The sequence below is a fragment of the Tamandua tetradactyla genome, chromosome 20 (assembly GCF_023851605.1).
Source record: "Tamandua tetradactyla isolate mTamTet1 chromosome 20, mTamTet1.pri, whole genome shotgun sequence".
Classification (NCBI taxonomy): domain Eukaryota; kingdom Metazoa; phylum Chordata; class Mammalia; order Pilosa; family Myrmecophagidae; genus Tamandua; species Tamandua tetradactyla.
The window spans coordinates 29,808,011-29,834,667 of record NC_135346.1 but is presented as its reverse complement, the minus strand read 5'-3'; the positions used below and the strand labels follow the sequence as shown (position 1 = coordinate 29,834,667).

At 42.2% G+C, this 26,657-nt stretch overlaps 1 protein-coding gene across 1 annotated transcript in view; it reads left to right on the top strand.

Moving 5' to 3' along the window:
• The window catches only part of SH3TC2 (SH3 domain and tetratricopeptide repeats 2), a 91,657-nt gene that overhangs the window by 7,441 nt on the left and 57,559 nt on the right, over positions 1-26,657 (top strand). The window lies entirely within an intron of this gene.

The window sequence follows — 26,657 nt, the reverse complement described above, 5'->3', positions numbered from 1 at the left end:
GATTTTACTCGCAGACCTGGGCTTAAAGAGAGCAAGGCCACATCTAAGCATCAAAAGAGGTTCTCTGGACGTAACTCTGAGGCATAACTATAGGCAGGCTTAGCTTTACTGCTACATAAATAAGTTTCACAAGAGCAAGCTTCAAGATCAAGGGCTTGGCTTTATTGACTTGGGAGTCCCTTATGTTTGAGACAGTATCAAGGGTTTCCCCAGTGTTAAAATTTCACAGTTCCATATTTTTTCTCCCATCCCTCAAGGCGCTTTGCCAATGCTTTCAGTTATCTACTCTGGAATATATCTGGGTGTTACATTAAGTTATACAGAATTACAAGCTTTCATTCCCTTTCTGGGTCCATGTGTTTGGGTTGTTTAAATGATCTATCCAGACAGGGTGAATTAGATTATGTGCTACAATGCATGTGTAAAAAGGGCCCCGTGCCGTAGACCAGTGCACACAAGGGATACACCCTCCAGACCAGTGCACCCACACAGCTACATCCTCCCTGGCCACTGGGCACCCACGTTCACAAGCATCAGCATAACATCCCCAACCTGAGCCCATACCTGCCCTGAAACAAATCATCGTACTTGAGTTCTTCACCCTGTGCCCTGCTCCCTGATGTGCAACCATCCTGCAAACACAAGGCCTCAGACGAACGAAAAAAATCAGCTCCCAAAGTAAATCAATCAAGATATTTATATGCCATGAAGTCAGCAGAAGATCACTAAGTATATCACAATGCAGACAGATATAGCCCTGCCTAATGACCAAACTAAAACACCAGAGGAGACACAGACATTGGAACTAATCAAAGATGTTCATACAACTCTACTTAATAAAATAAGTGGGATAGAAAATGACATAAAGGAGATCAAGAAGACAGTAGAAGAGCATAATGAGGAATTTGAAAGAATAAATAGAAAAATAGCAGATATCACAGAGATTAAAGATTCTGCTGACCAAATAAAAATATACTAGAGGCACATAACACAAGATTTGAAGAGACAGAAGAAAGAATAAGTGATATAAAGGACAGAATAACTGACTTCGAAGACTCAAAACAGCAAATGGCAAAAAAGATGGAAAAAATTGAATTGAATCTCAGGGAAATGATAGACAAAACAAAGCTCACAAATATAGGAATCATTGTGTCCCAGAAGGAGAAGAGAGGAGTAAAGGGCTAGGAAGAGTAGTTGAAGATATAATAGGGGAAAACTTCCCAATCTTCATAAGGGATAAATATTTAAGTCAAAGAAGCCTGATGAACTCCAAACAGAATAAATCCAAATAGGCCTTTCCCAAGACACATACTATTCAATCTGTCAAATGTTGAAGAGAAGCAGAAAATCCTGAAAGCAGCAAGAGAAAAACAATCTACTACATACAAGGGAAACCAAATAAGACTGAGTTCAGACTATTCAACCCTGGAGGTGAGAAGGCAGTAGTATGATATGTTCAAGATCCTGAAAGAGAAAGACTTCCAGCCAAGAATTCTGTGCCCAGCCAAATTGTCCTTCAAAATTGAGGGAGAAATTAAAGTTTTCACAGACAAAGAAGTCCTGAAAGAATTTGTCAACAAGAGACTGGCCCTACAAGAAGTGCTAAAAGGAGTTCTGCTGGCTGGAGGAAAAAAAAAAAAAAAAAGACAGGAGTGGTAGGTCTGGAGGAGGACGCAGAATTGAAGAGTACCACTAAGGGTGATTGAAAGAATACAAAGAGAGAGAGGGAAAAGAATATACAGATCTGACAAATAAAATAAAAAAGATTAGATGGTGGAATTAAGAAATGCCTTTTCAGTAATAACTTTGAATGTTAATGGACTAGACTAACCAATTAAAAGCTACAGATTGGCAGAATGGATTAAGAAACATAATACAGCTATATGCCGCTTACAAGAGACTCATTTTAGGCACAAGGACACAAATAGATTGAAAGTGAAAAGATGGAAACAGATTTTCCATGCAAGTTGTTACCAAAAGGAAACAGGAGTAGCTATACTAATATCAGACAAAATAGACTTTAAATGTAAAGACATCATAAGAGACAAAGAAGGACACTATATACTAATTAAAGGGTTAATTCACCAAGAAGATATAACAATCATAAGTGTTTATACTCCCAATCAAGGAACTCAATGTACATGAGACAGACATTGGCAAAACTGACAGGAGTGATAGATGTTTCAACACTAGTAGGAGACTTCAATACACCACTCTCCTCTATAGATAGATTATGTGCTACTAGAAAATTTAGGTTTTGGACAAAATAAACCTCTCCCCTGTTGGTCTCATAGAGTAGGTGAAGTTCTAAAGTACAAACAATATCCTCCTTACCCCTGTGTTCTGATTTACCTTAGCCCCAATCGGATTGGCTTTGTTCTTATCGCTAATTGAAGCCTGATCTCTTTTTCAATTTTTTTTAAACAATTGTATGTGACAATGCTGACTTCAAGACCTGCAGAGCTTCTACTCTGAGTCTTAGGTGTCACATGTGTGTCCAGAATTCCAAAGGAAATACCAGGTTGTACATATTTAGCACAGCCTCTCAAAATCTGGAAATAACAATTACAGCTCCGGACTAATTGTTACTGCTATAAGAGCTTACAACATAGGCGCCAATTTTCTTATAAGTATTTTCTAAATGTGACCATACAATATTTGCTCTTTTGTTTCTGTCTTATTTTGCATTACATAAAGTCCTTCAGGTTCATTTGCATCTTTGTGTGCCTCGTGACTTCATTCCATTCTGTAGCAGCCCAATATTTGATCATATGTGTACACCACAATTCGCCATTCTACTTCCTCGGTGTGTCCTTCAGCCATTTATGTGGCTTCATGGAGCTTCATGTATAATGTCTGACGTCAACAGTCCATGTCTCACATTATCCTCACTCAGCTGTATAATCATCAACAGTCAATTTTCATAGCTCCCAGAGAAAAATAACCGATAAACACCCCCTCACCAAATAGAAAATCCAAACCTCCCTTTAACTCTGCCCACCCCACCAATTATTTACCTTTGGTACTGCTGATGTCCTCCTGTTAAACATAGACAATAGCATGCCATAGTATTTTTCCCCTCTATTTTTCCAATATTATTTACTGCTTGTACAAGATTCATACCTTTGAAATAGTTCATATAAAAACTTATTTATATTTATAGTGTTAATCGGTGGGACACATGGCTCTATACAAACCATTTCAATCATATTCACTTTCAAATATGGCACTATTGCTTATATTACTTATAGACTCACTAATGAACTGCCTTCATTACCTTACATTTAACTAACTGTCCATCCATCTCTAGCATCCATTATTTGTATATCCCCTATATTCAGTATTATAAGCCTCTGAGTTTACCTTTACCAAGATCATAAAAGTGAAATCATACAGTATCTATCCTTTTGTGTCTGGCTTAGTTCACTCAACATTATGTCCTTAAGATTTATCCATGTTGTCATATGCTTCAGGGTGTCATTTTGTTTTACTGTTGCATAATATTCCATTGTATGTATATACCATATTTTGTTTATCCATTCTTCTGTTTATGGGCACTTGGAGTGTTTCCATCTTTTGGCGATTGTGAATAATGCTGCTATGAACACTGGTGTCCAAATGTCTGTGTCACTGTTTTCAGCTCTTCTGGGTAAATACTGAGTAGTGGTATTGACAGGCCATAGGGTAACTCAATATTGGGTATTTTAAGGAACTGCCATTATACATTCCCACTAGCAGTGCATAAGTGCTCCAATTTCTCCACATCCTCTCCAACATTTGTAGTTTCCTGTTTGTTTAATAGCAGCCATTCTTATAGGTATGAGGTGATATCTCATTGTCATCTTGATCTGCATTTCTCTTATAGCTAATGAAAATGAGCATCTCTTTATGTGCTGTTTAGCCATCTGTATTTGCTGTTTGGAACCATGTCTATTCATATCTTTAGCCCATTTTATAACTGGGTTGTTTGTTCTTTTGTTGTTGAATGACTTCAAATATATTCTCCTAATTGAGTTGGCTGCCTCTTTATCTTTTTGACAAAGTCTTTTGAGGCACAAAAACAGTTGATTTTGAGGAGTTCCCATTTATCTATTTTTTTCTTCCACTGCTTGTGCTTTGGGTGTAAAGTTTAGGAAGCTACCTCCTATTATTAGGTCTTCAAGGTGTTTCCATATATTTTCCTGTAGGAGTTTTATGGTATTGGCTCTTACATTTAGGTTTTTGACTCATTTTGGGTTAATTTTTGTATAGAGTGTAAGGTAAGGGTAAGGATTCTTTTTCATTCGTTTGGTTATTGATATCCAGGTTTCTCATGCCCATTTATTGAAAAGACTAATTTGTCCCAGTTTAGTAGATTTGGGGGCCTTGTCAAAGAGCAATTGATCATAGATTTGGTGGTCTATTTCTGTACTCCTGATTTGATTTCATTGGTCAGTACTTCTACCTTTGTGTCACTACCATGCTGTTTTGACCACTGTGGCTTTATAATAAGTTTTAAAACGAGGAAGTGTTAATCCTCCCACTTTGCTCTTCTTTTTAAGGATATTTTTAGCTATTCAAGGCCTTTTTCCCTTCCAAATGAATTCGATAATTAGTTTTTCCATGTCTTCGAAGTAGGTTGTTCGAACTTCGATTAGTATTGCATTGAATTTGTAGATCAGTTTGGGTAGAATTGACATCTTAACTACATTTAGCCTTCCTATCCATGAGCAAGGAGTGTCTTTCCACCTATTTAGATCTTCTTTGATTTCTTTTAGCAATATTATGTAGTTTTTTATGTATAGGTCCTTTACATCCCTGGTTAAGTTTATTCCTAGATTTTTTATTCTTTTTTTCTTACTTTTTTTTTTTTGTTGTTGTTACATGGACAGGTACCAGGAACTGAACCTGTGTCTCCAGCATGGCAGACAAGAATTCTGCCACTGAGCCACCGTCGTACCGTCGATATTTGATTCTTTTAGTTGCTACTTTGAATGGAATTTTTTCCTTAATTGACTCCTCAGTTAGGTCATTGCTTGTTATAGAAACTACTGATTTTTGCACATTAATCTTATATCCTGCCACTTTGCTGAATTTAGATCTTCTGGTTTTAAAAAGCAAATTAGCTATCTGAAGTTTATGGATAAGTTCCCAATTTCTAAATTTTGTGAAGCAATGAAAACTTAAAAAATATCACTGTGTGGGCCCCCCCAAAACTATCTGTGGGCTTGATATAAGCTGTGGTCTATCAGTTTCAGACTCTGTCCTGGAATACCACGATTCAGTGTGGTAGGTTGCCATTCACAGGGTCCTGGGACCAGCAGTGTGGGCACTACCTGGGAGCATGTTTTAAATGTAGAATTGGGGGTTTGAACTACTGAGACAGAATCTACATTTTATCAATATCCCCAGGTGATTCATATGCTCATTGAAGTTTGAAAAGCACCAATCTAGACACGAGGTTCTCAACCCTGGCTCAAATTAGAACCATTAGGAGACCGTAAACAAACAAACAAACAAACAAAAAATCTGTGCTAGCTGTACTCTGGACCACATAATTAGCATCTCTGAGGATGAGGCTCAGGCATGGGTATTTTCAAAAAGCTCCATAGGTGATTCAGATGGGTAGCCAGGGTTGAGAAACACTAACTTTGATTGATTCTTCATTTTATGGATGGAAAAAATGAGATCTCCAAAGGTGAAAAGGGCCAAGTAGATTGTGAAATGGGGAAGGAGATGCAAGGCTCCTCTCCTCAAAATAGCGAGTTGACAGGCAGGGATTGTCTGAATTAACTGATATAAGGCTCTGGCAACCAGGGAAGTACTGAGCAGCATCCAGGGAAGTGCAGGATGAAGAGACTGAGGAATCATAGTGAGAGACCTGAGTAAGTCTGACATTGGTGCCGGGTTCCCATCCCCTAGGTTTGAGGCAAGTAGCTATGGGTGAGCCAATCCCTGCCTGGTGGGCCCCAAGAAAGGGGGATGTGGCCCAGTATTGATCCAGATATTGGCTGGTGATTCAGATCACTGGATCCTGCAGTTCTGGTATGAATGAGCTAGGCATCGTGGTGCCCTTGCAGTTGCCTGTGTCAGAGGTACAGGAAAAGGCTAAAAATACTCTGCCTCTGTAGAGTCGAGGGAAGTAGGTTGTCAAACAGTGCTTTCTGCTGGGCATGTCAGGAAAGCACAGCACTGGGAAGCTGAAGGAAATAAAAGGCTTTTTCCCCAATCCTTTCCCCAGGGCCTTTTGGATGTGGTCTGCACCCTCTGTGCAGGTACCTGTCTGTTTTGACTGGGAAACACTGATGGAACAACTGTCAAAGAAAAGCCTTAACCCAAACCTAATCAACAACAAAATCTAGACAAGAGAGAGAAACCGACCTTCAGAATAAAGCCATCAAGATAACTAGATGCCCAGATATTAACAAAAAATTACAAGCCATAGTAAGAAACAGGAAGATATGGCCCAGTCAAAGGAATAAATTAAAAAGTCAGAGGAGCTAGAAAATTCGGAACAACTAATCAAAGATATTCAGACAAACTTCCTAAGTCAATTTAAGAAGAGATATGACTAAAGAGATAAAGTATAGTAAGATGACATTGGGCGAGCATAAAGAAGGATTTAAAAGCATGCAAAGAAAAATGACAGCTCTTATTGGAATGGAAGACAATAAGTGAGATTAAAAATACACTAGAGACATACGAAAGCAGATTTTAACAGGCAGAGGAAAGAATCAGTGAGCTAGAAGGCAAGACATCTGAAATTGAACAGAAAGAATAGAGAAAAGAATGGAAAAAATTGAGTAGAGTTTTAGGGAATTGAATGACAACACAAAGCACACAAACATACACATCATGTGTGTTCCAGAAGGAGAAGAGAAGGGAAGAGGGGCAGAAAAATAGTTGATAGGATAACAGCCCCAAATTTCTCAACTCTTATAAAAGACGTAAATACACATATCCAAAAATCACAATGTACTCCAAACAAAGTAAATCCAAATAGACCTACTCCAAGACACATGCTAATCAGACTGTCAAATGCCATAAAAAGAGAATTCTGAAAGCACCAAGAGAAAAATGATTCCAAGGGATGATCAATAAGAATAAATTCTGATTTCTTATTAGAAACCACAGAGGGAGAAGGCAGTGATATGATTGATCTAAGATAATGAAAGAAAAATTGCCCGGCCAAGAACTCTTTTATTTTCCCAGCAAGACTGACCTTCAGAAAAGAAGGAGAGTTTAAAATATTCATAGATAAACAAAAACTGAAAGAGTTCGTTAACAGGAGATCTGCCATACAAGAAATACTAAAGGGAGTTCTGCAGCAGCAAAAGAAAAGACAAGAGAAAGAGAGACTTGGAGGAGAGTGTAGAAATGAAGATTATCAGTAAGGGTAACTAAAAGGGTAAAAAGAGAAACAAAAAATAAGACATGGCATATAAAAGCCAAAGGATAAAATGCTTGAAATAAGTACTGCCTTTAATAATGACACTGAATATTAGTGGATTAAACTCCTCAATCAAAAGGCACAGATTGGCAGAGTGGATAAAAAATATGATCTATCTGTCTACTGTCTGCAAGAGACTCATTTTAGACCTAATGATACAATTAGGTTGAAAGTGAAAGACTGGAAAAACATATTCCATGCAAATAGTAACCAAAAAATAACTGGGGTAGCGACACTAATATTGGACAAAGTGGATTTTAAAAGCAAAAATGTTATGAGGCAAAGAAAGACATTATATATTAATAAAAGGGACAATTCACAAAGAAGAAATAACAACTGTAAATATTTATACACCTAACCAGCGTGCCCCAAAGTACATGAGGCAGACACTGGCAAAACTGAAGGAAGTAATAAATGTCTCCACAATAGTAGTTGGAGAGGCCAATAAACCACTCTCATTGATAGATAGAACTTCTAAATGGAGGATTAGTAAGGAAACAGAGAACCTAAATAATCTGAAAAATGAACTAGACCTAACAGATATATAAAGAACATTGCACACCGAAACAGCAGGATATACATTCTTCTCAAGTGCTCATGGATCATTCCCCAGGATAGACCTCAAGTTGGGTCACAAAACAAGCCTCAATAAATTAAAAATGATTGATAGTATACAAAGCAATTTCTCTGGCCATAATGGAATGAAGCTGGAAATCAGTAACAGATGGAAAAGTGGAAAATTCACAAATATATGGAAATTAGTTTCACACTCTTAAAAAAATCACTTAATCTAAGAAGAAATTGCAAGAGAAATCAGTAAATATCTTGAGATGACTGAAAATGAAAACCCAATGTATCAAAACCTATGGGAAGCAGTGAGTCACTTTTTCTGATCATAATGGAATGATGCTGTAAATTGATAACAAGTGGAGAACTTGAAAATTCACAAATAAATGGAGGTTAAACAATACACTCTTAAATACTCAGTGATTAAAGAATAAATTGCAAGAAAAAATCAATAAATATTTTCAGATGAATGAAAATGAGGAAACAACATATCAAAACCTATGGGGTTCAGCGAAGGCAGTGCTGAGAGAGAAATTTATAGCGCTCAATGTCTACATTAAGAAAGTAGAAAGAGTTAGAATCAAAGACCCAATTGAACACCTGGGGAAACTAGAAAAAGAATAGCAAACTAATCCCAATGTAAACAGAAGGCAAGACATAACAAAGAATCAGAACAGAAATCAATGAAATTGAGAATAAAAACCTAGAGAATCAATACCACCAAAAGCTTGTTCTTTAAGAAGATCAATAAAGTTGACAAACCCTTAACTAAGACTGGCAAAGAACAAAAGAGAGATGATGTAGATAAATAAAATCAGAAATGAGAGGGGGCCATTATTACTAACCCCATCGAAATAAAAAAGATCATAAGAGAATATTATAAACAACTGTATGTCAATAAATTAGGCAACTTAGATGAAATTGATAATTTCCTATAATACATGGACAGCCTATACTCACTCTAGAAGAAATAGAAGACCTCAACAAACAAATCAGAAGTAATTGAATCACTAATAAAAATCTCCCCCAAAAGAAAGTACAGAATCATATGGCTTTACAGGTGAATTCTACCAGTCATTCCAAGAAAAATGAATAACAATCCTGCTATTCATTTCCATACTCTTCCAAAAAATTGAAAAGGAGGGAATACTACCTAACTCATTCTATGAAGCCAATATCACTCTAATACCAAAGCCAGATAAAAATATACTGCAAGAAAAGAAAATTATAGACCAATCTGTGTGTGTGGGTTTGAAACTGTTATGTACCTCAGAAAATGCCATGCTCTTTTATTCCATCCTTGCTGGTACAGACCTGTTGTGGGTGGGACCTTTGTTGTGGGTGGGACCTGTTGTGGGTGGGACCTTTGTTGTGGGTGGGACCTGTTGTGGGTGGGACCTTTGTTGTGGGTGGGACCTGTTGTGGGTGGGACCATGGAGATGTGCACCAGCCCATTCAAGGTGGGTCTTAATCCTTTTGCTGGAGTCCTTTAAGAGAGAGACATTTTGATGAGAGCTCAGAACTGAGAGAGTTTAGAGAGAGAAAACGTCCAGGGAGAAGCTAAGAGATGAAATCTTGAGAGAAGCCTGGATCTCTCCAGAGGAGAGTATGAGCCACTGAAACCAGAAGCTGGGAGAGAAAGAACAGCAAACATCACCAAGTGCCTTCCAGTGTCACAGAGGAACCCCGGATGCCAGCAGCCTTTCCTCAGAGAAGTTATCTCTCCCTTGATGTTTTAATTTGGACATTTTCATGGCCTTAGAATTGTAAATTTGGAACCTAATATCCCCTTTATAAACGCAAATCCATTTCTGGTATATTGCATTCTAGCAGCTTTAGTAAATCAAAGCATTCTCTAACAAATATAGATGCAAAAATCCTCAGCAAAATACTTGTAAATCAAATACAACAGCACATTAAAAGAATTATACACCATGATCAAAGGGATCTTATTTCAGGTATGCAAGAATTGTTCAACACAAGGAAATCAATTAATGTAATATACCACATTAACAAATCAAAGGGGAAAAACCACATGACGGTCTCGATTGAGGCATAAAAAGCATTTGACAAGATCAGGCATCTTCTCTTGATAAAAACACTTAGAAAAATAAGAATAGAAGGAAAATTCCTTAAAATAATAACGGGCATATATGAAAACCTACAGCTAGCCTCATACTCAATGGTGAAAGACTGAAAGCTTGTCTGGAACAAAACAAGGATTCCTACTGACACCACTGTTACTCAACATTGCCCTAGAAGTTCTAGCCAGAGAAATTAGGAAAGAAAAGTAAATAAAATGCATCCAAATATGAAAGGAAGAAATAAAACCTTCATTATTTGCAGATGACATAACTCTATATATAGAAAGTCCCTCAAAATTCTACAAAAATGCTGCTAGACTGAAAAATGAATTCAGCAAAGTGGCGGGATACAAGATCAACATGTAAAAATCAGTAGTGTTTCTATTCAATAACAGTAAGAACTCTGAGGAAGAAATCAAGAAAAAAAAATTCTGATTACAATAGAAACTCGAAGAATCAAATATCTAGGAATAAATTTAATCAAGGATGTAAAGGATTTTTACACAGAAATCTACAAAATATTTCTAAATGAAATTAAAGAAGATCTAAATAAATGTAAAGACATTTCATGCTCATGGATTGGAAGACTAAATATCAGTATACTGTCAATTCTACCAAAATGATTTACAGATTCAATGCAATCCAATCAAAATTCCAACAGTCTAATTTGAAGAAATGGAGAAGCCAATTATCAAATTTATTTGGAAGGATAAAGGGCCGTGAGTAGCCAAAACTTCTTGAAAAAGAAGAATGAAGTTGGAGTACTCATATGTCTTGACTTTAAGGCATAATACAAAGCTGCAGTGGTCAAAACAGCATGGTACTGGCATAAAGATAGACATATTGGTCAATGAAATCGAATTCAGAGTTCAGAAATCAACTCCCACCATCTGTGGTCGATTAATTTTTGACAAGGCTGCAAAGTCCACTCAATTGGGACAGAACAATCTCTTCAACAAATGGTGCAGGAGGATTGGATATCCATATGCAAAAGAATGAAAGAGGATCCCTATCTCACACGGTATACAAAGATGAACTCAAAATGGATCACAAAGGTCTAAATATAAGAAACAATACCATAAAACTCCTAGAAGAAAATGTAAGGAAGCATCTTTAAGACCTTGCAGTAGTGTTTTCTTAGACCCTACACCCAATGCACAAGCAATGAGTGAAAAAAAATAAGATAAATGGGACCTTCTCAAAACTGAATACTTCTGCTCTCCAAAGGTCTTTTGTCAAGAAGGTGGAAAGGCCACTTACTCAATGGGAGAAAATATTTGGAAACCACATATTCAATAAGGGTTTAATATCCATAATATATAAAGAAATCCTACATTTCAACAATAAGAAGAAAATCAACCCAATGAAAAAATGGGCAAAAGATATGAATAGACATTTTTCCAAGGAGGAAATACAAATTGCTAAAAAGCACATGAAAAAATGTTAAATTTCACTAGCTACTAGAGAAATGCAAATCAAAACCACAGTGAGATATCATTGTACACCTTCTAGAATGGTCCTTATTAAACAAACAGAAAAGTTCGACAGTTGGAGAGGATGTGGAAATTAGGAACACTTATTCATTGCTGGTGGGAATGTAAAATAGTACGGCTGCTGTGGAAGGCATTCTGGCAGTTCCTCAGTGAGCTAAATACAGAACTGCCATATGAACTGGCAACCCCAGTTGATATATACCGAGAAAAACTCAAAAGTAGGGACACAAACAGATATTTGCGCACAGATGTATATAGCAGCACTATTCATAATTGCCAAAGGATGGAAGCAACCCAAATGTCCATCACAAATGAATGGATAAACAAAATGTGGTGCATGCACATAAATGGAATGTTACTCATCTGTAAGAAGAAGTGATGCATGCGACATATATGAACCTTGAAGGCATTAAGTTAAATGAAAGGACAAATATGGTACGACCTCACTAATATGAACTAAATATAACAAGCAAACTCATGGAGTTAATGTCTAGAATATAAGTTACCAGAAGATAGAATGAACGTAGAAAATGGAGAACTGATGTGCAGAATTTAAAAATAAGGTAGACTAGAAATGAATGGAAGGGATAGGAGCACATTATTGTATATGTTATTAACAGAGCTGTATCATGTATATGATTGTGGTTGAAAGGGGAAGTTTAGGGTCATGTATGCTACTAGAAGGAAAGCTAGAGGATGCAACAGGGGACTGTATAACATAGTGAACTGTGTTGTGGATGATGAGGTAGTTAATTGTACAAATATAAGAATGTTCTTCCATGATCTAGAACAAATATATGACACCATTACAAGGTGCTAATAATAGGGTGGTTTATTGGAAAACTGATTTTAAGCAAACTATGGAAAATAGTTAGTAATATTTTTTTTTATTTATTTATTTTTATTTTTTTTTATTTTTTATTTTTTTATTAACAGAAAGAAAAAAAAAGAAATTAACACAACATTTAGAAATCATACCATTCTACATATGCACTCAGTAATTCTTAACATCATCACATAGATGCATGATCATTGTTTCTTAGTACATTTGCATCGGTTTAGAGGAACTAGCAACACAACAGAAAAAGATATAAAATGTTAATATAAAGAAAAGAAATAAAAGTAGTAGTAATAGTAAAAAACAACAACAACAAACAAACCAACAAGCAAACAAAAACAAAAAAAACCCTATAGCTCAGATGCAGCTTCATTCAGTATTTTAACATGATTACTTTACAATTAGGTATTATTGTGCTGTCCATTTTTGAGTTTTTGTATCTAGTCCTGTTGCACAGTCTGTATCCCTTCAGCTTCAATTACCCATTGTCTTACCCTGTTTCTAACTCCTGCTGAACTCTGTTACCAATGACATATTCCAAGTTTATTCTCGAATGTCCGTTCACATCAGTGGGACCATACAGTATTTGTCCTTTAGTTTTTGGCTGGATTCACTCAGCATAATGTTCTCTAGGTCCATCCATGTTATTACATGGTTCATAAGTTTATCTTGTCTTAAAGCTGCATAATATTCCATCATATGTATATACCACAGTTTGTTTAGCCACTCTTCTGTTGATGGAGATTTTGGCTGTTTCCATCTCTTTGCAATTGTAAATAACGCTGCTATAAACATTGGTGTGCAAATGTCCGTTTGTGTCTTTGCCCTTAAGTCCTTTGAGTAGATACCTAGCAATGGTATTGCTGGGTCGTATGGCAATTCTATATTCAGCTTTTTGAGGAACCGCCAAACTACCTTCCACAGTGGTTGCACCCTTTGACATTCCCACCAACAGTGGATAAGTGTGCCTCTTTCTCCGCATCCTCTCCAGCACTTGTCATTTTCTGTTTTGTTGATAATGGCCATTCTGGTGGGTGTGAGATGATATCTCATTGTGGTTTTGATTTGCATTTCTCTAATGGCCAGGGACATTGAGCATCTCTTCATGTGCCTCTTGGCCATCCGTATTTCTTCTTCTGGTAGGTGTCTGTTTAAGTCTTTTTCCCATTTTGTAATTGGGTTGGCTGTCTTTTTGTTGTTGAGTTGAATAATCTCTTTATAAATTCTGGATACTAGACCTTTATCTGATATGTCGTTTCCAAATATTGTCTCCCATTGTGTAGGCTGTCTTTCTACTTTCTTGATGAAGTTCTCTGATGCACAAAAGTGTTTAATTTTGAGGAGCTCCCATTTATTTATTTCCTTCTTCAGTGTTCTTGCTTTAGGTTTAAGGTCCATAAAACCACCTCCAGTTGTAAGATCCATAAGATATCTCCCAACATTTTCCTCTAACTGTTTTATGGTCTTAGACCTAATGTTTAGATCTTTGATCCATTTTGAGTTAACTTTTGTATAGGGTGTGAGAGATGGGTCTTCTTTCATTCTTTTGCATATGGATATCCAGTTCTCTAGGCACCATTTATTGAAGAGACTGTTCTGTCCCAGGTGAGTTGGCTTGACTGCCTTATCAAAGATCAAATGTCCATAGATGAGAGGGTCTATATCTGAGCACTCTATTCGATTCCATTGGTCGATATATCTATCTTTATGCCAATACCATGCTGTTTTGACCACTGTGGCTTCATAATATGCCTTAAAGTCAGGCAGCGCGAGACCTCCAGCTTCGTTTTTTTTCCTCAAGATGTTTTTAGCAATTCGGGGTACCCTGACCTTCCAGATAAATTTGCTTATTGGTTTTTCTATTCCTGAAAAATAAGTTGTTGGGATTTTGATTGGTATTGCATTGAATCTGTAAATCAATTTAGGTAGGATTGACATCTTAACTATATTTAGTCTTCCAATCCATGAACACGGTATGCCCTTCCATCTATTTAGGTCTTCTGTGATTTCTTTTAACAGTTTTTTGTAGTTTTCTTTATATGGGTTTTTTGTCTCTTTGGTTAAATTTATTCCTAGGTATTTTATTCTTTTAGTTGCGATTGTAAATGGGATTCGTTTCTTGATTTCTGCCTCAGCTTGTTCATTACTAGTGTATAGAAAAGCTACAGATTTTTGAATGTTGATCTTGTAGCCTGCTACTTTGCTGTACTCATTTATTAGCTCTAGTAATTTTGTTGTGGATTTTTCTGGGTTTTCTACATATAGTATCATATCGTCTGCAAACAGTGATAGTTTTACTTCTTCCTTTCCAATTTTGATGCCTTGTATTTCTTTTTCTTGCCTAATTGCTCTGGCTAGAACTTCCAACACAATGTTGAATAATAGTGGTGATAGTGGACATCCTTGTCTTGTTCCTGATCTTAGGGGGAAAGTTTTCAATTTTTCCCCATTGAGGATGATATTAGCTGTGGGTTTTTCATATATTCCCTCTATCATTTTAAGGAAGTTCCCTTGTATTCCTATCTTTTGAAGTGTTTTCAGCAGGAAAGGATGTTGAATCTTGTCAAATGCCTTCTCTGCATCAATTGAGATGATCATGTGATTTTTCTGCTTTGATTTGTTGATATGGTGTATTACATTAATTGATTTTCTTATGTTGAACCATCCTTGCATACCTGGGATGAATCCTACTTGGTCATGATGTATAATTCTTTTAATGTGTTGTTGGATACGATTTGCTAGAATTTTATTGAGGATTTTTGCATCTGTATTCATTAGAGAGATTGGTCTGTAGTTTTCTTTTTTTGTAATATCTTTGCCTGGTTTTGGTATGAGGGTGATGTTGGCTTCATAGAATGAATTAGGTAGTTTTCCCTCCACTTCGATTATGTTGAAGAGTTTGAGGAGAGTAGGTACTAATTCTTTCTGGAATGTTTGATAGAATTCACATGTGAAGCCATCTGGTCCTGGACTTTTCTTTTTAGGGAGCTTTTGAATAACTAATTCAATCTCTTTACTTGTGATTGGTTTGTTGAGGTCGTTTATTTCTTCTTGAGTCAAAGTTGGTTGTTCATGTCTTTCCAGGAACCTGTCCATTTCTTCTAAATTGTTGTATTTATTAGCGTAAAGTTGTTCATAGTATCCTGTTATTACCTCCTTTATTTCTGTGAGGTCAGTAGTTATGTCTCCTCTTTCATTTCTAATCTTATTTATTTGCATCCTCTCTCTTCTTCTTTTTGTCAGTCTTGCTAAGGGCCCATCAATCTTGTTGATTTTCTCATAGAACCAACTTCTGGTCTTATTGATTTTCTCTATTGTTTTCATGTTTTCAATTTCATTTATTTCTGCTCTAATCTTTGTTATTTCTTTCCTTTTGCTTGCTTTGGGATTAGTTTGCTGTTCTTTCTCCAGTTCTTCCAAGTGGACAGTTAATTCCTGCATTTTTGCCTTTTCTTCTTTTCTGATAAAGGCATTTAGGGCAATAAATTTCCCTCTTAGCACTGCCTTTGCTGCGTCCCATAAGTTTTGATATGTTGTGTCTTCATTTTCATTTACCTCTAGGTATTTACTAATTTCTCTTGCAATTTCTTCTTTGATCCATTTGTTGTTTAAGAGTGTGTTGTTGAGCCTCCATGTATTTATGAATTTTCTGGCCCTCTGCCTATTATTGATTTCCAACTTCATTCCTTTATGATCCGAGAAAGTGTTGTGTATGATTTCAATATTTTTAAATTTGTTAAGACTTGCTTTGTGACCCAGCATATGGTCTATCTTTGAGAATGATCCATGAGCACTTGAAAAAAAGGTGTATCCTGCTGTTGTGGGATGTAATGTCCTATAAATGTCTGTTAAGTCAAGTTCATTTATAGTAATATTCAGGTTCTCTATTTCTTTATTGATCCTCTGTCTAGATGTTCTGTCCATTGATGAGAGTGATGAATTGAAGTCTCCAACTATTATGGTAGATGTGTCTATTTCCCTCTTCAGTGTTTGCAGTGTATTCCTCACGTATTTTGGGGCATTCTGGTTCGGTGCGTAAATATTTATGATTGTTATGTCTTCTTGCTTAATTGTTCCTTTTATTAGTATATAGTGTCCTTCTTTGTCTCTTTTAACTGTTTTACATTTGAAGTCTAATTTGTTGGATATTAGTATAGCCACTCCTGCTCTTTTCTGGTTGTTGTTTGCATGAAATATCTTTTCCCAACCTTTCACTTTCAACCTATATTTATCTTTGGATCTAAGATGTGTTTCCTGTAGACAGCATATAGAAGGATCCTGTTTTTTAATCCATTCTGCCAGTCTATGTCTTTTAATTGGGGAATTCAGTCCATTGACATTTAGAGTTATTACTGTTTGGATAAAATTTTCCTCTACCATTTTGCCTTTTGTATTATATATATCATATCTGACTCTCCTTCTTTCTACACTTTTCTCCATGTCTCTCTCTTCTGTCTTTTTGTATCTGACTCTAGTGCTTCCTTTAGTATTTCTTGCAGAGCTGGTCTCTTGGTCACAAATTCTCTTAGTGACTTTTTGTCTGAGAATGTTTTAATTTCTCCCTCATTTTTGAAGGACAATTTTGCTGGATATAGGAGTCTTGGCTGGCAGTTTTTCTCTTTTAGTAACTTAAATATATCATCCCACTGTCTTCTAGCTTCCATGGTTTCTGCTGAGAAATCTACACATAGTCTTATTGGGTTTCCCTTGTATGTGACGGATTGTTTTTCTCTCGCTGCCTTCAAGATCCTCTCTTTCTCTTTGACCTCTGACATTCTAACTAGTAAGTGTCTTGGGGAACGCTGTCCGGCGCCGTCTCGCTCAGCTTCTGGTCCCCGGCCGGCGGAGGGAACAGGAGGGAGAGAGAGACAGATGCAGACAAACCGACTCAAGTGACAGACACGGGTTCGAGACACGCTGCAGTTGTGAGCACAGACCTTTACTGGAGCTAAGCTTGCAAGCTCTGTTACAAATTCCGCGCGGGACAGAATACCCCGCGGGGGAACAACCTCTATGCGGCCGTCAGGTACGGCTCCCTATGGGTCGTCTCCCCCCACCCTGTCCGGGTAACCTCTTATATACTGTGCCCAAACCCAATAGGTTAGTGCCACGTATACAGAGGTGATTGGAAGATAGGGTTGGTGGGCGCGTGCGTCATACGCGGAAACAGGATGCGGGCGCCATCTTGACTCACTCGATGGGCGGGGGGAACTCTAGAGCAGGCCGCAGCGTGTCCACTAGGCCAGACCCGGGAGGCGGCTCTCCACATCTCCCCTTTTTTTATTTATTTTGACCCAGTGTCTCCATTGATGAGTGTGCTCCCGTGGGCCTGAGTGGCCCACTACATGTTTTGGTGCTTTGGGGAGTCTGGACTAGGCTTGCTAGGCACCAACCAGAATGCCACCTCATATAGAGACCGGAGAGCCCGTGAGCTGGAAACCACGTGACTCTCCCTGCAGTGCTTCGCCTCGCAACTGGGTTATGAGGGGGGGCAGGAGAGCGGCAACCAGAATCGAGAGTGTCGCTAGGTGTCTCTGTGCAATGGCTGGAGTCTAGTCTGGCCAGGACTGCGACTTCGCCTAAGAGATCAGCCTACGACCAAAATTATGACTGCTGGTGCCGCCTTTTATACCCGGGACACAGCCATGGGCCTTGCAGCGGGTCTTGCTTTCGAGCGTCCCGCCCTGAGTGGCCGGGATGGGTCATACGGTGAAATGGGGGACTGGGCAGCAGGGCGGTCGTTGTCAGGAGCACCAGGGGCGAGTAACATAGCCAACATGGTAGTAACACGCAATTGCTGCTGTGTCTGGAACAAGCGTTCTAACAAGCATTTAACAGTGACTAATCCCACTAATAGTCCCACCGCTACGAGAATCCAAGTAGTCAAATTGGGCCAAGAGAACCAAGAGGTGACTCGGTTCCATAGACTTTGTACAGTCTCGCCCAGTTTGGAAAGGTCGAAGGCAACGGGGGTTAACTTGATCTTCCCAAGCACTTTAAGGTCTGATTCCACCTGTTGGGAGAGCGGGGGGTATTAAAACTGGTCCCCCCCTTCTAAACAGTCGAAGGGTGACCGGCGTTTTCGTTGCCATCTCGTCAGTCGCCGCCGTCATCAGCAGAGTTGGAGGCCTGATCTGATGGTTCAGGTTGAAGGCTTGTTGGTTTTTTGGGCAACAGCTCCGTGGCCTCCTCGGGCGATGTCACGGTTCTCACCAGTCTTTCCGGAACCCACACTGGTTGACGTCCTGGCTCCTGGGGAAAAACACAAACAGAGCCTCTGGCCCAGCTGAGCACGGGGTCAGGGCCTTGCCACTGTCCCGACAGGACATCCTTCCATCGGACTAGACCTCTATGTGGAGGACTCGGAGTGGTGTGTTGAAGGGCAGGTGTCATTCCCTGTGAATTTTCATTTAAAAAATTGTACGTAAACAAGGCTATAGACAGTTGAGCCTTTGGGGACAGGCCGTGACCTATTCCCCCTTTCTGTTTCTTTAGTAAGTCTTTGAGAGACCTGTGAGCTCTCTCAATGACTCCTTGTCCTTGAGGGTTGTAAGGGATGCCATGTTTTAATTGTACTTCCATATTATCACAAAATTTTTGGAAGGTTCTACTGGTGTAAGCAGGTCCATTATCTGTCTTTAATATTTTTGGCTTACCCCACGCTGCCCAAGTGGCAAGGCAGTGTGCAATGACTTGGTGGACTTTTTCTCCTGTCTCAGCAGAGGCAAATAATATCTGAGAACATGTGTCTACTGACACATGCAGGTATTTAATTTTACCATACTCTGAATGATGAGTGACATCCATTTGCCAAATGTCTCCTGGGATGAGGCCCTTAGGGTTAACTCCAACCGAAGGGACTGCTCTTTGTTCTGCACAATCCCTGCAGGCTCGGACTATATCTCTAGCCGCTGCACGCGGAATACTAAACCGCTTAGCTAGGGTACCTGCATTGATATGAAATTTGGCATGGAACTCTCGGGCTTGCTGATATGGTGTCAGCGCGGGGAAGACGTGTGGCTGTCGAGTGGCCACATCTACTATGTGATTTCCTTGTGTCATGGGACCAGGCAGGCCTGTATGGGCCCTAATATGAGTTGTGTAAAAGGGATGTTGTCTAGCACGTATTGTCTCTTGAAGCTCGAGAAAGAATGTGCTCACTGTGGAGGAACATTTTATAATGCCCACAGTTTCTAAAATTTGTAGAGAATTTACGACATAAATAGAATCAGAGATAATATTCAGGGGGCCAGGAAACTCTTTCAGGACTGTAATAATGACTTGCAATTCAACCCACTGAGGTTTTTGTGGTTGAAAAAATACTGTTTTGGGAGTGTCCCCTTCCACACAATACGCCCCTGTACCGGAGCTGGAGCCATCCGTGTACACGGTGAGGGCGCTCGCTAGTGGCTTAGGCGAAGTCACTTTGGGAAAGATCACTGGATGTCGGGTAACAAATTGTAAGAGGGGGTCTTTAGGGTATTGACTGTCAATACATCCCAAAAAGGTGCACCGGAGAACGGCCCATTGATCTATGCACCCGGTAAGTACTTCAATTTGCTGGAGAGAGTAAGGCACCCTGAGGTTTTTGGGTGGTTGGCCAAAATGTTGTATGGCCTTCTTGATGGCTTCTAGGGCTAGTTCTGCAACTGCGGTAGGGTAATGCTCTAAAATCTTTTTTGGAGAATGAACAAAGTAATCTGTAACTGACTGTAATCAATTAGTTGTAACTTCCACTGCACTCGGACCAGCCTGCAGGGGGCTCCGGATCTCGCAATGGAGGGCAGACGGAATTACCTGATGCTGCCACTCGAGGGAGCCCTTGCCTACCATCCACCGGAAGGCGCCGCGTCTCTAGGGGCACAGCGGTAGGCACGGGCGGGGCGGAGGGCAGCGGGGGCGAGACCGGGAGCCCCCCCAGATCGATCAGCAGAGGTGCGCCTGCACTCTCGGCCTCGTCACCATCTGACTCTGAGTCAGAGTCATCTGAACTAGCGCCAGACTCTGGCGGCTTACAAGTGGGCGGCTCACTTTCACAGGAGCCGTCTGCTAAAAGGGTCTTTAAGGGAGCTAACAAAGGTAAACTTCCGGACTGCCCCATGTTTGCAGTCGGCACTGTACTTTAATCACTCGGAGAGCTCTTCCGAGTCCCCGGGGCTACCTGAAAGCCCGCGGGCCTTAACTCTCACGTAATAAGAAGTACTCACCTTCTCGCGGTGATCAGGCGCGGGAAGTCCGCTGCGAGCTCAGGATGCACGTCCTTCTCAGTTCAAGAAGAGACAGTACGGCTCTCCTTGCAGAAGAGGTGTCGAGAGAGGAGGGTCCCCGTACGGGCCACCACTTGTCCGGCGCCGTCTCGCTCAGCTTCTGGTCCCCGGCCGGCGGAGGGAACAGGAGGGAGAGAGAGACAGACGCAGACAAACCGACTCAAGTGACAGACACGGGTTCGAGACACGCTGCAGTTGTGAGCACAGACCTTTACTGGAGCTAAGCTTGCAAGCTCTGTTACAAATTCCGCGCGGGACAGAATACCCCGCGGGGGAACAACCTCTATGCGGCCGTCAGGTACGGCTCCCTGTCCGCGACTTCTCGCTCAGCGTCAAGCCCCCGGCCGGCGGGTGAGACAATGAGGAGAGACAGAGAGACGCAGACAAATCCGCGCTGGTGAGAAACACAGATCCAAGACACGTAGCAGTTGTAAGCACAGACCTTTACTGGAGTTAAGCTTGCATTCTCTGTTACAGGTTCCGCGCGGGACAAGATACCCCGCGGGGGAACAACTTCTATGCGGCCGTCAGGCACGGCTCCCTGTGGGTCGTCTCCACCCACCCTGTCCGGGTAACCTCTTATATACTGTGCCCAAACCCAATAGGTTAGTGCCACGTATACAGAGGTGATTGGAAGATAGGGTTGGTGGGCGCGTACGTCATACGCGGAAACAGGATGCGGGCGCCATCTTGACTCACTCGATGGGCGGGGGGAACTCTAGAGCAGGCTGCAGCGCGACCACTAGGCCCAACCCGGGAGGCGGCTCTCCACATCGCATGAGGCTTATTAGATTGTTGGGCGGTGGTTGGTTGGTCCTTATTAGGGCAATTTCTTTTTATGTGTCCCGATCGGCCACATTGGTAGCATCCTTTAGGCTTTGCTCCTGGGTTTTCGGTTTGCACTGCATTTATTCGTAAGGAGCTGGCCAGCATGGCAGCTAGGCCTGCACTAGTTAACGGGCTACCAGCATCCCTGCAGAGCCGAACCCATTCTGTCAAGCTTTTCCCTCTGTTTTGTGCTAGGATAACTTTACATTCCTTGTTGCACTGCTCAAATATCATTTGTTTAACTACAGTCTCTGCCACTCCTGGATCTGAGAAAATTCTCTCAGCCGCAGTTTGCATTTTGGCTACAAAATCCACGAAGGGTTCTGTGGGGCCCTGATGTATGTTGCTGAGTGAGGCTTGAGCCTCTCCCTCACCTGTCAGCTTTTTCCAGGCTCCTATGAAACAACGGAAAATCTGGGCGTAAACTTCTTGAGGGAACCCTGTTTGATTCTGGGAGTGGGCACCTTTCCCCAATAGCATATCTGCATTCCACCCGCCACGTCTCCCCGCTGCGTTTTTTGCGGCTTGTTCCTCAGCTAGCTCCTCAAACCATGCTTTCCAATCTATATATCGGCCCTGTGGTAAACAAGCACGGGCCAGCTGAAAAATATCTGCGGGTGTATGATTCAGGGCGGAGAGGTTTTCAACCATATTCAGGGTAAAAGGGGCATTGGGGCCATACTGATGGACGGCCTGCCTCAATTCCTTTAAAATTTTGTAATCATATGGCTCATGCTGATTGTTACCTTGGGGATTGATAATAACTGGGTACATTTCTGAGGCTGGCTGTGGCTCAAGTGGTTGGTAACCACCCAGCATGCCAAAAGGTCTAAATGCTGAGAAAGGGGTCCACTTCCAGAAATGTCTCCCTCTGTTACCTGATGACGAAGAGTTCTGAGGGCCTGTGTACTCGGGCGGGGGGCACGGCAGTAACTGCTCCTCCCCCGACCAGCCTGTAAGGGGTTCCGGGTCTCGCAAAGGAGGGCCACTGTAATTACCTGATTCGGCCACCAGAGGGAGCCCGTGGTGAGGGTTTTTGGCGAGATCACCAAAACCATTCACCGGAAGCCGCCGCGTCCCTGCAGCAGGCGCTGGCGGGGCGGAAGGCTGCGTGGGTGAGACAGGGGGCCTCCCCCAATCGATCAGCGGAGGCGCGTCTGCACCCTCGGTCTCATCACCATCTGACTCTGAGTCAGAGGTGTCTGAACTAGCGCCAGACTCTGGCGGCTTACAAGTGGGCGGCTCACTTTCACAGGAGCCGTCCGCTAAAAGGGTCTTTAAGGGAGCTAACAAAGGTAAACTTCCGGACTGCCCCATGTTTGCAGTCGGCACTGTACTTTAATCACTCGGAGAGCTCTTCCGAGTCCCCGGGGCTACCTGAAAGCCCGCGGGCCTTAACTCTCACGTAATAAGAAGTACTCACCTTCTCGCGGTGATCAAGCGCGGGAAGTCCGCTGCGAACTCAAGAAGCACGTCCTCACCAGCTCGGGGAAAGGCAGCAGAAGGGTTCCCCGTACGGGCCACCACTTGTCCGCGACTTCTCGCTCAGCGTCAAGCCCCCGGCCGGCGGGTGAGACAATGAGGAGAGACAGAGAGACGCAGACAAATCCGCGCTGGTGAGAAACACAGATCCAAGACACGTAGCAGTTGTAAGCACAGACCTTTACTGGAGTTAAGCTTGCATTCTCTGTTACAGGTTCCGCGCGGGACAAGATACCCCGCGGGGGAACAACCTCTATGCGGCCGTCAGGCACGGCTCCCTGTGGGTCGTCTCCACCCACCCTGTCCGGGTAACCTCTTATATACTGTGCCCAAACCCAATAGGTTAGTGCCACGTATACAGAGGTGATTGGAAGATAGGGTTGGTGGGCGCGTACGTCATACGCGGAAACAGGATGCGGGCGCCATCTTGACTCACTCGATGGGCGGGGGGAACTCTAGAGCAGGCTGCAGCGCGACCACTAGGCCCAACCCGGGAGGCGGCTCTCCACAGCTCCCTATGGGTCGTCTCCCCCCACCCTGTCCGGGTAACCTCTTATATACTGTGCCCAAACCCAATAGGTTAGTGCCACGTATACAGAGGTGATTGGAAGATAGGGTTGGTGGGTGCGTGCGTCATACTCGGAAACAGGATGCGGGCGCCATCTTGACTCACTCGATGGGCGGGGGGATCTCTAGAGCAGGCCGCAGCGTGTCCACTAGGCCAGACCCGGGAGGCGGCTCTCCACAGAACGCCTATTTGTGTCTAATCTCTTTGGGGTGCGCTGCACTTCTTGGATCTGTAATTTTAGGTCTTTCATAAGAGTTGGGAAATTTTCAGTGATAATTTCTTCCATTAGTTTTTCTCCTCCTTTTCCCTTCTCTTCTCCTTCTGGGATACCCACTACACGTATATTTGTACAGTTCACATTGTCCTTGAGTTCCCTGATACCTTGTTCAAATTTTTCCATTCTTTTCTGGATAGTTTCTGTTTCTTTTTGGAATTCAGATGTTTCATCCTCCAAATCACTAATTCTATCTTCTGTTTCTTTAAATCTGTCATTGTAGGTATCCATTGTTTTTTCCATCTTTTCTACTTTATCTTTCACTTCCATAAGTTCTGTGATTTGTTTTTTCAGTTTTTCTATTTCTTCTTTATGTTCAGCCCATGTCTTCTTCATGTCCTCCCTCAATTTATCGATTTCGTTTTTGAAGAGGTTTTCCATTTCTGTTCGTATATTCAGCATTAGTTGTTTCCGCTCCTGTATCTCATTTGAACTATTGGTTTCTTCGTTTGACTGGGCCATATGTTCAATTTTCTGAGCATGATCCATTATCTTCTGCTGGCGTCTGGGCATTTAGTCAGATTTCCCCGGGTGTTCGACCCCACAGGTTGAAAGATTTTTCTGTGCAATCTCTGGGTTCTGTTCTTCCTATCCTGCCCAGTAGGTGGCGCTCGTGGCACACGCCTGTCTGTGGGTTCCACCAGCGAAAGTTGCTGTGGGTCCCTCAACTCTGGAAAACTCTCGCCGTAGGGGAGGTTCGGCAACCGAAGCGTCTTGGAAGAATGCCAGCCGGCCCGGGGTTCCAAACACGGGGAGGGTCGCCGGCCGTCGCAGCACAGGAGAGCGTCCGGCCAAATTAGCCAGTCGTCCCGGGGCACCAAGCGTGGCGGGAGGGTGCCAGCTGTCGCAGCCCGGAAGAATACACTGTTCCCAGCCGACGGGGGAGTCACGTGTTTGGAAGGAATCCCCCGGTCACTGTTCTCCGCAGTCTGGGGATTTCCGACCCAACTATCTCAGTTGTTCCGGGGGGCCTCGTGTGGTGGGGGCACCAGCCGCCGCGGCCTAAGGGGACCGCCTGTCCAATTCTACCAGCTGGCCCAGGAAGGTGGAAGGGAGGGACTCCGGTCGCTTGCCGTCCCACCCAGGAAAGCCCGTGCCCCTTGGTGATCTCACCAGAGCTGGTTCTCCCAGATAGTCAGCCGTTCCAGGATGGGGTACGCTGTCCCTTTGATCTCCCTCGTGGCTCCGGGAGCTGCTCTGTATTATCTCCACTCCCCCAGTAGCTGTTCTGGAGGAGGAAAGGTGAGGGCGGCAAGGCTGTCAAGGCTGGTGGCAGAGGAGCACGGTGAAGGCGGGGGAAGAGGGCACCGTGGTGGTTGGAGAGCAGCCGGAGCCGAGAAAGAGAGGGGAGAAGTAGGGCGGGTGGCTCGGCTGCTGCGGGGCGTGGGCGCCACGCGGCGGGCCGACGGAGAAAGAGAGGGGAGAAGTAGGGCGGGCGGCTCGGCTGCTGCGGGGCGTGGGCGCCGCGCGGCGGGCCGGCGGAGAAAGAGAGGGGAGAAGTAGGGCGGGCGGCTCGGCTGCTGCGGGGCGTGGGCGCCGCGCGGCGGGCCGGCGGAGAGCAGTTAGTAATATTTTGATGTTCTTTTGGAGCTATGAAAACGTTCTAAAATTGATTGTGGTGATGAAAAGCACAACTCTGTGATTATACTGAAAGCCATGGATTCTACTCTTTGGATGGACTGTATGGTGTGTGAATAAAACTGTTAAAAAAAAAAGGTGAAATGATTTACCCAAGTTCACTTAGCTAAAGTGGTAGACTGTGACTTATGCTCAAACTCTTATCTCATGATTTCCCAGCTCGTGCCTTTTTGCTGTGGTTACTTTTGATTCCTGGGGGCAGAGCAACAAAAGAGTCTTTTGAACAAAAGAGCCTTTCCAGCTAAGTTGCTTACTGTTCAGCATTGCACACCTAACAAGATTTGCTGGATAAAGAGCTGTGAGTTATGGACACTTCCTTCTGCCCATTCAAGCTATGAGTCATCTCCTCATTACCCCTATAACCTCACCCAAGTGCTAAATGGTTCTGCTAGGAAGAAATGGAAGGTCCCCCACTCCAAAGTTGTACCACACAGGCACAGAATGGAGATGGAGACTCTTGGCAGCAGTATGAGGATTTAGGTGGCTCAGATCCAACTCTAACCAGCAGTGGGCGTGACTGCTGCATCTCTGATGCTCTGTTGGGTGCCTCAATAGACACACAGGTCCAGAAGGCAAAATCTGGTAGTCCTGCTTAAATCCATCCCACATTCCCAAATTTAAAACTGAAGAAATAAGGAGGATTAAATGAGTGACTCACAACAGTGGTAGACCCAAGATTTCCAATCTCCCTCTCCACGACCAGGTAATGCTTGTAGCATTTTGACCCTATGGGGTAGACCTGAGCAGTGTCATGGTTGAAGGAACAGAGTCCATCAACCAAAGAGAATGTGTTAAAGACTTATGTTCTCTTGTTGAATTTGGGGACATCATGAAGGACATCTATACTCCATAGCAATACCTGTGAAATTTTCCTCTCTTCTTATATCCTGCCTTGTGCTTTACAGATGCACTCTTTTCCTCTCTTTTAAACTTTCTCATCAAAATAACCTCTTCCCCACGCTAGCCTATGCCCTGATTTGCTTGCTTCTCCTTATTATTCCAATTCTTCACCATTAAAGATAAGAATTTTTTTGAAAGCTGTGGAGGAGAGCTTTTTATGGGCAGAGAGAAGGATAGTCTAGGATCAACCATACATTTCAAGGCCATCCCAACTACATGCCAGCCATCTCTCTAAGGATGACATTATTCTTTGATCCAGCCTTTCTGTTATGTGCCTACTGACCATAAA